A 14,182-nucleotide genomic window follows, 5' to 3' on the forward strand; every position below is an offset into this window, starting at 1 on the left:
TAGCTCAAGACCAGTGGGATCAGAAACGTCCTATGCCGCCGGGACCCGGATCCCGAGCTCAGGGCACAAAGGTATTGAGAGCAGAGATGTCTGAGGACTGAACCTTGGAGAACTCCTTCCTCAGATGAGTGCTTTTGGACAGCTAATGTGGTGTGACTCGCCTGCAGGTGTGGTTAAAATGCAGATTCTGATTCAGCAGACTGGGGTGGGGCTTGAGATTCCGTCACTGGTCAGTGACCCCCCCTTCAGAGCACCACAGGCGTAGAGGTCAGGAAGATGAAGAAGTGCCAGAAAAATCATTTCTATTTGAAGCATTTCCCCAAGTTCTTTAAACACTGTTTCTTAACTTTTATTTTTCATATTTATGTATTTCAGACAATGAGTAAGCCACATTTTTTCTTAACCATTCCCCTCTCGTTTGTCATTTAAATTGTTTCCAACTTTCTTATTATAACCAACGCAGCAATAAACTCCTTTGTGCAGACTTCTTTGTCACCAACTTTTAAATGAGCAACTAATGCAGGAAAACGATGAAGGTAGGCCCAGCTCCCAGAGGAGCAAACCATCCGAGGCACAAGTTCCCTTCCAGCACGGCCAGTGTGACTGTCCTCAGGCAACTCGAGCAAGGTTTCTTCGCCTCAGTTTTCTCTGCCATAAAATGGGCTTTTTCTTTTCTCATATCCTTAGGCTAAGAGGAGTGAAGAAAGTGATCAGTACATCCTTTGTGGAGCCACGGTGGCAGGCAGTATTTGTGACGGCTCCGGGACGGTGGCCGAATGGGCCGACTGCATCCCTGGCGTCACCCGGCCCCAAAGCCTACCAGAGACAGAATTGTGGGTGCCACAGTAGTGAATAAACATTGGGATTTGGCCCACTCTTAGCTGTTTGGATTTCAGTGCCAGGGGTAGGAGGTCTGAAAGACATGAAAAGAAACAGCTGAATTCCAAGGCACTCCTTCAGATAAAGTTTCCTTTAAAACATTTGTACCGTTCTTCATCAATATTTATAAAGTGATGACTAGATACAGCTGCATTCCTCCTAGGCTGTGTCTAGAACACACCCATAGGACCTGATCGAAATACAGGTGTTGTTTGTTGGGGGGAGAAGGGCCCCGCACAGCAAAAAAGGAAAATCACAATCGGTTACGTGAGCACAAAGAGATGAATGCAATTTTTTTAAGGGTAGAAAAATCATGGGATTTGGGGTCCTGGGTTTGGTTTCGATTGGCCTCTTGTTAGCAGAGGTTAACAAACAAGTTAATTAACCACTTTGAGGGGGGCCTGGGTGGCTCAGTCAGTTAAGCGTCTGCCTTCAGCTCAGGTCATGATCCCGGGGTCCTGGGATCAAGCCCCACATCAGGCTCCTTGCTCAGCAGGGAGCCTGCTTCCCCCTCTCCCACTCCCCCTGCTTGTGCTCTCTCTCATTCTGTCAAATAAATAAACAAAATCTTTAAAAAACAATGAACCACTTTGAACTGCAGTTTCTTCCTCATGAGGTACTATGGACGTTATTATGAATGCGGAAAAAATATAACTTTTCTGGAAGGAGTTAGTTGATGTCTCTGGCCTTTTAAGCACACAGAATGTTACTAAATACTTGCTAACATGTTGAAGATTGAGGCCTCTTAGGATTTCATTCCATATTCCTGGTCTAATCTTTGAGAGACACCAGGAAAGGCAGCTAGCTTCCAACTAAGTCTGTCGGTAGGTGCCGCGTGGCGCCTGGAATGTCCAAACCGCTCATCTTTGGGTTATGATGCTCATTGCTTGCTTCTGTTAGAATTATCTGAGTAGGGGCACCTGGCTGGCGCAGTGGTTAAGCGTCTGCCTTCGGCTCAGGGCGTGATCCTGGCGTTCTGGGATCGAGCCCCACATCAGGCTCCTCTGCTGGGAGCCTGCTTCTTCCTCTCCCACTCCCCCTGCTTGTGTTCCCTCTCTCGCTGGCTGTCTCTGTCTCTGTCGAATAAATAAATAAAATCTTAAAAAAAAAAAAAAAAGAATTGTCCGAGAAGGATTTTTTAAATGCCAGTGTCCAGGCCCCACCCTCAACCAACTAAGGCCATGCTCTGGTATTGTTTACAGAGTTCCCAAATGACTCTGTTGTACAGCCTGGGCTCAGAACCACTGAGTTACAGTCGTAAGACACCTACTGAAAAATCCGGGGCAGGTAAAACTATAAATCATTTTCTTTTCAACATTCCCAGTTTCAAGAAATGTATCCCCTTAGCTTGTCAGTCCTCGCAGTGCACTGCAGGAAGGGGCATACACAGATGATTCTGGACACCCCAGTGAGGTGCAACAGAGACAAGCCTAGAGCATCATAGGTGCTCTGGATCTCTATGAAGAGTCAGAGAGAGGAGGGGAGAAGCGACAGGGATAATAAATTTGTATGTCCTTGACATCACCACCGACTACTATCGATGGAGTCACTACCAGGTGCCAAGTACCGTACACCGAGCATTTCACACTCTGTTCTTACGCTACTCATGTGGAGGCTGGAGACAGGGACAGAGGTAGTGGACGTGGAGTAGTAAAATAGTGCAGATTTTCTGGAAAGCAATTTGACAATATGCATCAAGAGCCCTCAAAATGTGCATACTCTTTGGCCATAGAATTCCATTTCAAGTGACAAACCCATGAAAAGGGTTCCGGACACCGATGGTGCTTTTGTTTACCAAGATGTTCATGGCAGCGTGGTTTATTCTAGTAAGAAGCGTTGAATTACCCAACAAAATGGACGGTGATTACATGAACACTGCTACATTGTACACTGGAGTCTAATGCGGCCTTTAAGGATGTTTCCCTCTACAAACAAATTTTATGAAAAGATAATTTTATATTATAAAATATTGAGTAAAACAAAGTAAGACATAAAATGGTACCTACCATGTGATTCAAAATACCAGATATGGCAAGTGATTGTAAAATGGGTTGCATTACAAATTCGGGTGCCATTGGCAGAACTCCATTTGTACCCACGTCTTCCTCAGAGAGCAAGCTTCCAAAGATTACAAATAGGGAGCGCCTGGGTGGCTCAGTCGGTTAAGTGTCTGCCTTCGGCTCAGGTCATGATCCCGGAGTCCTGGGATGGAGCCCCTGCACTGTCCAGGTCCCTGCTCAGCAGGGAGCCTGCTTCTCCCTCTGCCTCTGTCCCTCCCCCCTCGTGCTCTCTCTCACTCTGCTCTCTCTTGCTCAAATAAATACAATCTTAAAAACAAAACAAAATAAATAAAACCTTAAAACAAAACAAGACAAAAGGTTCCAAATACGTTGCCAAAATGAAAATCTCTTACTAGCAAACTCTTGGGTTGTGCGTGCAGTGGTGCTGCGGAAACCTCCCGTCTTGGCCGCTCGCTAAGGCTTGAGTGTGCGTTCCCCTCTTCAAATAAACCCAGGCAGGGAGGCAGATGTAAATAGTTAGAGGAAATGGAAAACAAATGACAACTGATTTGTAATACAACCCAAATATTTGTTTCACAAGTTTTCCTCACGACTGGAATCCGGTTCTCTGTGGGTGTGAGACGAAGAGCTGAGTAGGAAGGGCAGATCTGCAGAGGAGAAGACAAAAGGACGTGGAGAATGTGGGGGGTGGGAAGCAAACAGAATCACATTTCGGCTTGCGCAGGCGTCCTGGACTGGGGATCCAGGCTATTTTTATGACATATAGTGGACACATAATAATGGTAGATATGATCATGATAGATGAAAATATAACTACGACATGTCATAAAACAGGATTCTTTCAGTTTTTCAATCTGGAAAGTAGGATTTCAATGAGGGCAGCAAAACTGAAATTATGGGAAGCTGAGCCTCAAAAAACTACAAGAATCTGATACCGTGTCAGTGTACTTGAAAGTAAAATTGCTCTCCAAGTATTTCAGAGCCAGGCAGATGATTTTTAGTCTAAAAACTAACTGGTTACAATAGATCGGGCTCTGGGGGCTTTGAGCATACCAATGTTCTTTAAAGATGTCTCTTAATCCAGATGTCCAGATCTCTTTGATCAGGGTGAATCCACCTGGGAACATATCAAAATGCAGCTTTCCTGTGAGGTTTTCTCTTTCTTCATCACATCCAGGCTCCTATGAAGTCAGAGCCCTCCCAGTGACTTGTCTCTTAGCATAATGGCCCCTTGTTTCAAGACGGATCAGATGTACATTTAAATCAGTTGTAAGAGTTGACAAAAATTGCATAAAGGATCCAACTGTCTTCTTCACCATCGGGAGGCACCACTACTCTCCAGCCTTTGGGATCATCTTTGATTTTAACAGCCAAACAAAATAACTATAACTTTAAGAAACCCGGTGCTTTCTACAAGTTTTCTGGGAGCACTCACATTATCCTGATACTCACCTGTCACCTCTCGCTCCAAACCTCCTCTCCTGGTCTCACTCCCATCCCCTCTGCTTTCCTCATCACTGCTCTCATCAGCTCTGTCCTTTCCATAATTACTTTGTGCCGAACATGAACATACTACCCTCTTCCTCATTCTCCAAGGCAACGCTGTTTTGTGTAATAGACTTGTACTGAATATTTGGAGGCAACAGAGAAGAATCCTAGCACAGATTAAGGAATAACTCATACAGATATGCAGCATCAGCGTTCTTGAATTTCCTCGGGCATCCTTTCCCAGCTTGTCACAATAAGAACTAGAGGATGTGGTGCGGACAAGTCAGAAGAGAACCATCATCACTATTGCAAGACCAAGTCCCAAATCAATCCTAGTGATGTAGGAAAGATGTTAGGGTTCAAAGCTGATGGCCAAGAAAGAATTCTTGAGACATCATTGGTGAAAAAAGGTGATTTTATTAAGCATGGGGACAGGACCCGTGGGCAGAAAGAGCTGCACCAGGGTCGTGAGGTGTGACCCGTTATATACTTTCAAGTTGGGAGGGGGTTAGGGATAGTGTAAGTCTCTAAGGAATTTTGGAAGCAAGGTTTCCAGGACCTTGAGGGGGCTAGCTATTGTTGGGAAAAGGTCATTTATTACCGGCTAATGAAACCTTAGCCATGAGACCCTTCAGACGTATATTGGTGGGCCATATGCTTGGGAGATGATTGCCAACATGTATCTTGGGGGGTTTAGAGATAAAGGAAATTTCTAAAGGAATTTTTATACATTAAAGTAGACTTACAGGATCCTGGGGGTGGGGGGTCAGGCTAGGATTGCCTTTGCCCTTAGCAAAGTACTACCATGGAGGCAATTGAGTCCCTAGAGGAATGCCACTCTACCTGTTTCAAGGACTTGTCAATGGGCTGTAGATAGTAAGGAAATTTAATAATTTTTCTTCTGCCTTCCTTTCCCACATCACTAGGACCCACATGGCCCAGATTCATGTGGTATTACATTCAAAGAAACAGCTGAGGAGCAAAAACATGCTTCAATCTGTAATTGCATCCACTGTAGGACATGAAAGGCATCTAGCCCATGGGCCATTGAACCCTTCTCCCCTCCTCCACTCCTGCTTGCAGCTCCCATGGTTAGTCTGGAGCCCCTCATTCTCTAAAGCCCCTCGCTCTCTGTTCTTCTCTGTAACTCTTCCCAGTGCCCAGCCAAAGTGGATTCTCAATCCATCACCCTTTCTTTAACACTTTACTGTGTACATCAGCTCAGCCTCTCAAGCTTCCTTTAGGTTTGGTTTGGTCTAGTTCCAGTATTCAGCCCCATAGAAAAGAACCTAGGAGTTGACCATCAAGCAAGAAGCTTCACCCACTGAGAAGCTGGGAAGGGGAAGAGGCACAGGGACATTAAAAGGGAGGGGAAATCTGAAAGTGTAGACACTGATCATTCCTGTCCCCATTGTGCATTAATATGTTTCTCTGTTATAGTTTAGCAGGCAAACCCACCTTAGGAGGTTAGGACTGTAATGAGGGCCTGTTAGGAAGACAATGTCAGGACCATCCTTCTAGTAGAGGGAGCCAATAGAACAGTGGTTCTCCGAGTCTGGTCCCTGGACCAGCAGCATCAGCACTGCCTGGGAATTTGTTAGAAATGCAGTTTTTCGGACCCCACTGCAAATCCACTGAGTCAGGCATTCTGGGGTGGAACCCAGCACTGTTTCAAGGGATTTCAAGTGATCAAGCCCTCCACGTGCTTCTGAGGCAGCTAAAGTTTGAGAAGTAAACTTTTTTTCCCTAGCCTGGACTTCTCCAAGCCAAGGAACCGGTTGGACTCAATTCAGTCCTGGCTCTGCCCTTTCTAGCTCCGTGACCTCCACCAAACCATGTAAGCTCCCCAAGCCTGACAGACCACATAAGGCTTTCTGCTGCAGAGTGCCAGAGGTCCTTGTCCTGTCAAAGGCTGGCCCCAAAGGGTTATCTTTCTTGGCTCTCACCCACAAAGCCTACATCTGCTTTCTCTCTTCCTCTCTCTTTGGGGAGCTGCCATCATCTGCTCTGTCCCTTGGGGTGCCTCTTCCCCAAGTTTGGGGACCATTTCAATAATGATAACAATAACAATAAAATATAATAATAATAATAATAATAATAATAATAATAATTCCTAACCCCCTTTGTGATACTGACATTGAAATGACACCTCCAGAATCCACTAAGTCAGCTTACTCTTGGCCAACAGCTGGATCAAATTTGCTTCTCCGATGCAAACATGCTCCCTGAAAATCAGCACCCTTGGAAATGGGGTAGAGCATGTTGACCAAACACAGAAGTTCTGTTAGGTAAACGGGTCCCCTACAGCTAGAACAGGACCCCGGCAAGGCGTTAAAACCAAAAGTTAAAAAACAACGTTTCAATTTTAAATATATCTTTCTCCACTCATCACTTCCTAACCTCTCCTTCTCTTCAGCAAGCTCCTAATTATCATGGGTTTGAGTTCTCAGCAGCAATTTCTTTCAATTTAAGTCATTTACAGCTTGCTCCATCACTGGGGAAATGCAGCCTCGACACTGTGCCCCTTAGTGCCCAACCAGAAGGGTTTTGGTCAACTGGAGGATGGCTTCTGCCTAGTTTCTGATTATCTGGGCTTTTTGGGAGAAGATGGCAAATAACCCTGGTCGAAGTGGGGTGTATCCTCATATGCAGCATAAGCCAGAAGCCACCAAGGGAGAACAGAAGAGCAGTTCCAGAGAGCCAAGAGCTACACCTGGTACCGACTTGCACACATGCTGGAAAGAAGAGAGGCAGGAAATAGAAACCATCTCCACACCCTGGAAATGTGGTCACACTCTCCCGAAGAAAATTTTTGGCTACCTAAACAAATGCGTCTCAAGTATTCATGTGCATACGAATCACGAATCACCGGAGGAACTTTTTTAGATGTACATTGATTAGGCAGGTCTGGGTGGGCCTGAGATTCTGAATTTCTAACCGGCTCCCTGGGGATGCTGATCCTACTGGGGCTTTGACTGCATTTTGAATAGCAAGAACCTAACACCTCCATTTGTGAGGTCCTTCGCTAAGAGAAAGAACTGTAAAAACACCAGAGATTCATTAGCTGGGAGTAATAGCAAGCATTTCTGCTGAGTGTTATCACCAGCAGTCTAAGTGAAGTGCAAATTTTGTTTTGCTGGAGTGCCTGGGTGGCTCAGTTGGTTGAGCATCTGACTCTTGGTTTTGGCTCAGGTCATGATCATGGGGTCCTGGCATCAGGCCCCGAGTTGGGCTCTGTGCTCAGCTTGGGATTCTCTCCCACCCTTTCCCTCTGCCCTTCCCCTCACTGGCCTTCTCTCTCTAAAATGAATAAATAAATAAAATATTTTTATTTATTTGAGAGAGAGAGAGAGAGGATGAGAGCGGGGTGAGGAGCAGAGGGAGAAGCAGACTCACTGAGCAGGGAGCCCGATGCGGGGCTCCATCCCAGGACTCCGGAATCGTGACTGGAGCCGAAGGCACCTGCTTAACTGACTGAGCCATCCAGGCGCCCCACATAAATAAAATCTTTAAAAATATTATCTTGCTTGGAGTCCGTTGTCACCTTTTCAGAAAACAAATATTTTAAATAGTATGAGTGTGCTGTTGTGTGTTGATGTGTATTATATTTCCATTTTTTAGCTAAGTTTTTGCTTAAATACAAAACTAATTCCAAGGGGAATGATACGGGGGGACGAGTGTTACTTCTAGCCAGGGGAGCGGTTCAGTAGCTAGATCATGGGTTCAGATCAGATGATTCAGTTTCCTAGCCTCTTGCAGGCTATTTTCCAAAACACCAACTTGGCCAGTGCTTCTCATACTTGTTGAGAGGTTGAGTGCTTAGAAATCACAGTGCTCCCCACAAAGCACAATGGATGAAATACTCATATATTTTACAGAATGATATGCTACAATTTTACTGGCAGAAGCTATGGCTCTGATACATGGATACAACATAAAGTAACAGCCTGCCCTAAGTCCTTTTGGAAGTGAGCTTCAGTTTCATAAACGGTAAGGTGAAGGTAATAACACTACCTCACAGGAGACCTTTGATCCTTCATTTGGAATCCAAGACATGCTGGAGATCTTTGCTTCTGGTGTTTATGCAGTGATCACCGTAAGGCACACTAGGGCTTCTACCGCTACTGGCTACCATTTATTCGGCATCTGCCACATACCGGATACTAGCTGAGCGCCTTGCAAATATCTCATTGAACTTGACAACTACTCTGCTAGGTAAGTATTTTATTACCTCTGTGTTACAGATGAGGGAAATAAAAATGGTTCCGCTACAGTTCATTGGTGGAGTTCACTCCTCATTCATCTTGCCATGGGCCACTCACAGCCCATGCGACCAGCTCCTTCTCCCTTGCTAGAGATGTGCTTTCTTCACCAAGAAATTAACATGTGGCTTTTGACCAAGCAAGTCTCCACAGCAGCATTAACCCTTTCTGAGTCAAAATCCCTTTGACCATTCATTGGAAAACATGAACCATCTTCCCAGAAAAATGCACATAAGCAAATACACCATCTTGCGCTCAACGTCAGGATCCCAAGCAAAGAACTTCTATCCTACAGAGTTTAGGAAGACAAAGAGGGCTTTTACAGGCTCCAAACTGAACATGACCTGCTATTACAAGCACTGACCTGAAATGTTTTCCTTAGCCATTTTCCTGATCATTTTATTTTTCAAATATTTATATTGATAAAAGATTAAACAAGTCCTAAATGTCAAAAATGTTTCTTGGCTCCAGGGTGCCTATAGAGTTTCCAATTTTTTTTTTTTTTTTAGGCACTAGTCATCAAAGAGACTATCTTTTATTAGCAGACAATATCAGTTGAGATTAGTGAATGTCCAGAGAATGCTTGTTTCTCTTTCTCTGGTATCTAAATGAAACAAGATACTTAAAGCATAACAACATGATTGCTCCCTCCTGGCTTTTTGACATAAGAAGAGACTTGAGCTGTTGACAAAAAAATACAGAGGTGGGAAACACAGAGTTTGGTGGTTTCTATAACTTCCAAATATGAAAAAAAATGAAGCAGGAGTGGGGAGGGAACAAGGGAGGAAGGAAAGACAGAGATCAGGTACTTATACTCAGAATAATTTGAAATGAACCTCTGCTGTGCGTCCTGTTGAGCCACCGCTCTCGCAGTGTGCCCTCTGGACCGGCAGCATCAGCATCGGAATCACTGGGAACTTGTTGAAAATGCCAATTCTCAGCCCTCGCCTCAGGCCTGTTGAGTCAGGAACTTTAGCGATGACACCCAGCGGTCTGCTTTGAACAAGCCCTCACGGTGATTCTGACTCACGCTAAAATCTGAGAACCACTGGGGTGGACAGATCTTCTCTGATTGAAGTGACCCTGCCTGCTGGTCCTAAATCAAACCACTGACTCTGTAATGAACAGGGGACCATGAAGAGCACAATGGTGAGGACATCAGTGTTCACGGAGCAACGACTCCAAGTCAGGCACTGTGTGCTTGTGGTCTCATTTCACCACAAGCCCTAAGCATGTTTACTTTTATCTCCCTTTTAAAGATTCTTCTTAAAAGAGAGAGATTCCGAGAGGTAGTATCACTCCTCTAGCTTACAGACCTACTAAGGAGTGGGCTCACAGTAGGAAATTTGACAAGCATAAAGAGCTATAAAGAAGAATAGAGGAATACCCACAACTCCACTCCATTCAGTGTACCCCCGCGTAGTATCCCCCCACCCCGCTCCATGTAAGACCTGATTTAAAGGCTACTTTGTGGTCTCTAACGGAGTTCAGGCTCCAGAGATGATTCCTTTCTCTGAGGTCTGAAAACCCAGGAACCAAAGCCTTAGCCCCCAGTTCTGTCCTGTTCCCCCTCTAAAAGCAGATGTCCAGATCCTTTAATTCTCCTTCCATCCCTATGTAGGATAATACACAGAAATAAGAGCTTAGTGAAACGAGTGAGCTACAATAAATGCTGAAAGCTGACCTAAAATGAAGTAGGAGTTAAGACCCTCCTTTAAGATTGAGCAGAAGTCACTTCAAGCCAGATGTAAAACAAGCTATTTATGCTCAGTTCCCTAGAAAAGGGATGGAGGCTCGTTCCAAGACGTGTGGATCTTGTGCTGGGGGGGGGGGGCGGGGGCAGAGAGAACTGCTGTTTCTGGCACCCACTGCAAGTATCTGTCCTGGGCCAGGACATCATGGTCCCTGCACCACGAGCCAGGCACTGTGCACCAGAGTCAGGGAATGGAAGTCATCAAATTTCTGGACGGCACTTTGTGATGTTTGGATGGTTCTCTGTTTAACCCCCTGTGGAGGCTGGTGTGTGTCTGTTTCATGCCAGACTCAGAGAAAATAGTAAAGATAAAAGACAGGAGGCTTAGGCTTATAGATGTTGTTTTCATAAAGTGTTTGTTTTCCTTGCTGTTAAGACCACTTGTCCAAGTGAATCATTTTGAGTTGTGTTTGATTAAAGTACCTCAAAAAAAAAAAAAAAGCCAAATGTTTTTAGAATATATAGCTGTGGGAGCCAAACATAATGAGCTTCCTCTTTTGAGAAAGAAAGAAAGAAAGAAAGAGGCGGGGGAGGGAAAGAAAGAAAGAAAGAAAGAAAGAAAGAAAGAAAGAAAGAAAGAAAGAAAGAAAGAAAAGAAAGAAAGAGAAAGAAAAGCTTAGCTCTTTTGCCTGCCACTAATTCTATGAAACCTGGAAATATTTGCTGTCCCCTGGACCCAGAAGTCCTTAGCTTCCTCCTAACATAAAATGAAAATGAAGACAACCTGCAAAGATTTTATATGACACAGGGGCGCCTGGGTGGCTCAGTTTGTTAAGCGTCTGACTCTTGATCTCAGTTCGGGTCTTGATCTCATGGTCATGAGTTCAAGCCCTGCGTTGGGCTCCATGCTGGGCATGGAGCCTACTTAAAGAAAGAAAAAGAAAAGGTTTTCTATGAGAGAGATTTGTCGTATTTAGCCTGTGGATAATTGAAATTTACAATTAAGAATTTTGTCAGAAGGGGCGCCTGGGTGGCACAGCGGTTAAGCGTCTGCCTTCGGCTCAGGGCGTGATCCCAGCGTTGTGGGATCGAGCCCCGCATCAGGCTCCTCTGCTATGAGCCTGCTTCTTCCTCTCCCACTCCCCCTGCTTGTGTTCCCTCTCTCACTGGCTGTCTCTATCTATGTCAAATAAATAAATAAAATCTTTAAAAAATAATAATAATAATTTTGTCAGAAGAATGCCTGTTAGTCTCAGGGTATCTTTATTATGTGTGCTAATGAGACAGTATAGTATAAAAGAAGGAAATGGGGCTTTTTAAAAAATATTTATTTTCAGAAAGAGAGAGCGAGTGCACAAGCAGGGGTGGGGGGCAGAGTGAGAAGCAGAGTCCTCATTGAGCCAGGAGCCCAACGTCGGATTTGATCCCAGGACCCTGAGATCATGACCTGAGCCAAAGGCAGCCGCTTAACCCACTGAGCCCCCCAGGTGCCCCAAGACAGTGGTTTCTAAAAACAATAGCACCATGATGGAAGTTAAGGAGTAACACAAGATATTCACTTATGAGAGAAAAGTTTCCACAAATTTTACTTTCTTACTTTTGAATAGGCAACACATTCATGTAGTTCAAAAGTCAAACAGAGCAAAAGGACAGAGAGTGAAAGACTCCCTACACGCCCCTGTTCTGCACACCCTAGTTTCCCTCTCCAGGTCTTCCGTAGAGCCACCGGGATCTTTTGTGTTCTGTCAGACGGACATTATACATAAATAAGCAACACACAAAATTCTTTGGCCCTGTTTTCTAACGCCAGTAGGAACACAGTACTCGACACATACCACTCCACACCCTGCTTTTACGCTAAAAAACGTCTCTTGAGTGTGTTTTCATTTCAGTATATAAAGGACTTTTCCATATGTGATCCTTACCTTAAAATCACGCCCCATAGCAGAGGTTCCTTCTGGTTTGTCCCTTATTTTGTGTTTTTTTCTGTGCTCTTTTGGTTCTAAGCCTTCTTTCTATTCCTCTTACATTTCATCTGGCTTAAAGGATCATTGGATCATTGTGCCGCAGTGACCCTAAGCTTCTAAGAACTCTGGTGATGGCATGTCTGAAAAACGTTCCTGAGGTTGGAACCTAAACGTTTCTGGAGAGACAGATATGAACAGGAAGTAAACACCAAGGAGTAGAGACAGGAGAAATGGACCCAAGATTAAAGACAAAAGTAATGTGAAAGAGGGGCGCCCGGGTGGCTCAGTCATCAAGCGTCTGCCTTCGGCTCAGGGCGTGATCCCAGGGTCCTGGAATCGAGTCCCACATCGGGCTCCCTGCTCCGCTGAGAGCCTGCTTCTTCCTTTCCCACTCCCCTTGTTAGTATTCCCTCTCTCAGTGACTGTCTCTCTGTGAAATAAATAAAATCTTTAAAAAAAAAAAAAGTAATGTGAAAGAACTAACATTTGGGATACATAAATCCCTAATATATTCATCATTGATCATGATTTAAATGTTCGAACCAGTAAAAGCTATTTTTCTATGACAGGAGTCCAGTAATGTGCAGAGGTGGTTAATATGCTAAAGGAGTAGAGGAGGGATTATGCTGGAGAGACACATGAAAGTGTGCACGGCAGGCTAGAAAGATCCATACTGTCTCTACAGATGTTGACTATGAGTTGATATATTTCTATGGCCAATTTGGAAAAAATATCAAAAGGATTAAAAATGTACACACCCTATGAAATTGTTCAGAAACTCCTATTAATAAAACAAGGATAAATTTATCACGTTCTTCAGAAAAACGTTATTCAGCAAAAAAAAAAAAAAAAAATTGAAACCATCCACATATCAAACACAAGGTATTAATGAGTAAGTCATGGCTTATGCGCAAGATGAAATACTATCAGCTATGACACATGTTTACAGGCATGAGAAAATGTTCTCCATAAATTTCTAAATTTAAAAGAAATTATAATAGCAAAAAGGCTCACTCTGTGTATCTATTTTAATGTAATAATAATGTCAAATGTTCATTGAGACTCACCATGTACCACATATTTTAAATATGTACAACACCTTCATAAATTAGGAGCTATGAGTTTTCCCTATTTGCCCGTGAGAAAATTGAGATACAGAGCAATTTAGCAACTTGGATGAGATCACACAGTTGGCAGGTGGAAGGCTGGGACTTAGACCCAGGTATTCATATCTATACCGACACGCTGAACCACAAGTGACAGTGCCTACCTCCGTACCAAGAAACCCAGAAGACAAAACAGAATTAGGCATTCTTTTTTTCCTATGGCAACCACAGGGGGAAAATGCATCTCTGCATGGAGAGAAGTCATCCTTTGAAAGCAGCTCAGAGGGGCACTGGGGGAGGTGGGTCTAAGGTCATTTGTCTGCCCATGTTGCAAGGCTTCAGTTCCGATTAGGCTGACATGGGAAACTGAAATCAAGGGTAAACAAATAAGGAGAACTTCAAGGGACCAAAATGAATCAACTTAATACTTTGAAGATACTTTCATCACAAAATATGCCATGAAAATGTCTAGATTTAAAAAGAGAAACAACAATAACATACAAATATTTATGCATCTAAACTTGCAAAGTGATCAACTACTTATTTATTCACATAATAAATAGTTTCTTTAGCCTTAATGATTGCTTTAGGGTCCTCTTTATTTTCTTAATTTAAATTCAATTAATTAACATATAGTGTATTATTAGTTTCAGAGGCAGAGTTCAGTGATTCATCAGGCTTACACAACACCCAGTGCTCACTCCATCCCGTGCCCTCCTTAATGTAGGTGCTCTTTAAAAGTGAGCCCTCATCATGCGCTTGAAAT

At 43.9% G+C, this 14,182-nt stretch overlaps 1 long non-coding RNA gene across 1 annotated transcript; it reads right to left on the minus strand.

Moving 5' to 3' along the window:
* Positions 1–325: 325 nt before the first annotated feature.
* On the minus strand, positions 326–13,145 carry LOC123786384 (uncharacterized). Its single transcript, XR_006777941.2, has 3 exons — positions 12,269–13,145; positions 3,293–3,547; positions 326–913 (listed from the first exon to the last, which is right to left on the minus strand). It is a non-coding gene; the product is annotated as an uncharacterized LOC123786384 (long non-coding RNA).
* Positions 13,146–14,182: the final 1,037 nt, after the last annotated feature.

Source organism: Ursus americanus, chromosome 4 (genome assembly GCF_024610735.1).
Source record: "Ursus americanus isolate L20-20 chromosome 4, mUrsAme1.1.p, whole genome shotgun sequence".
In the NCBI taxonomy this organism is placed as follows: domain Eukaryota; kingdom Metazoa; phylum Chordata; class Mammalia; order Carnivora; family Ursidae; genus Ursus; species Ursus americanus.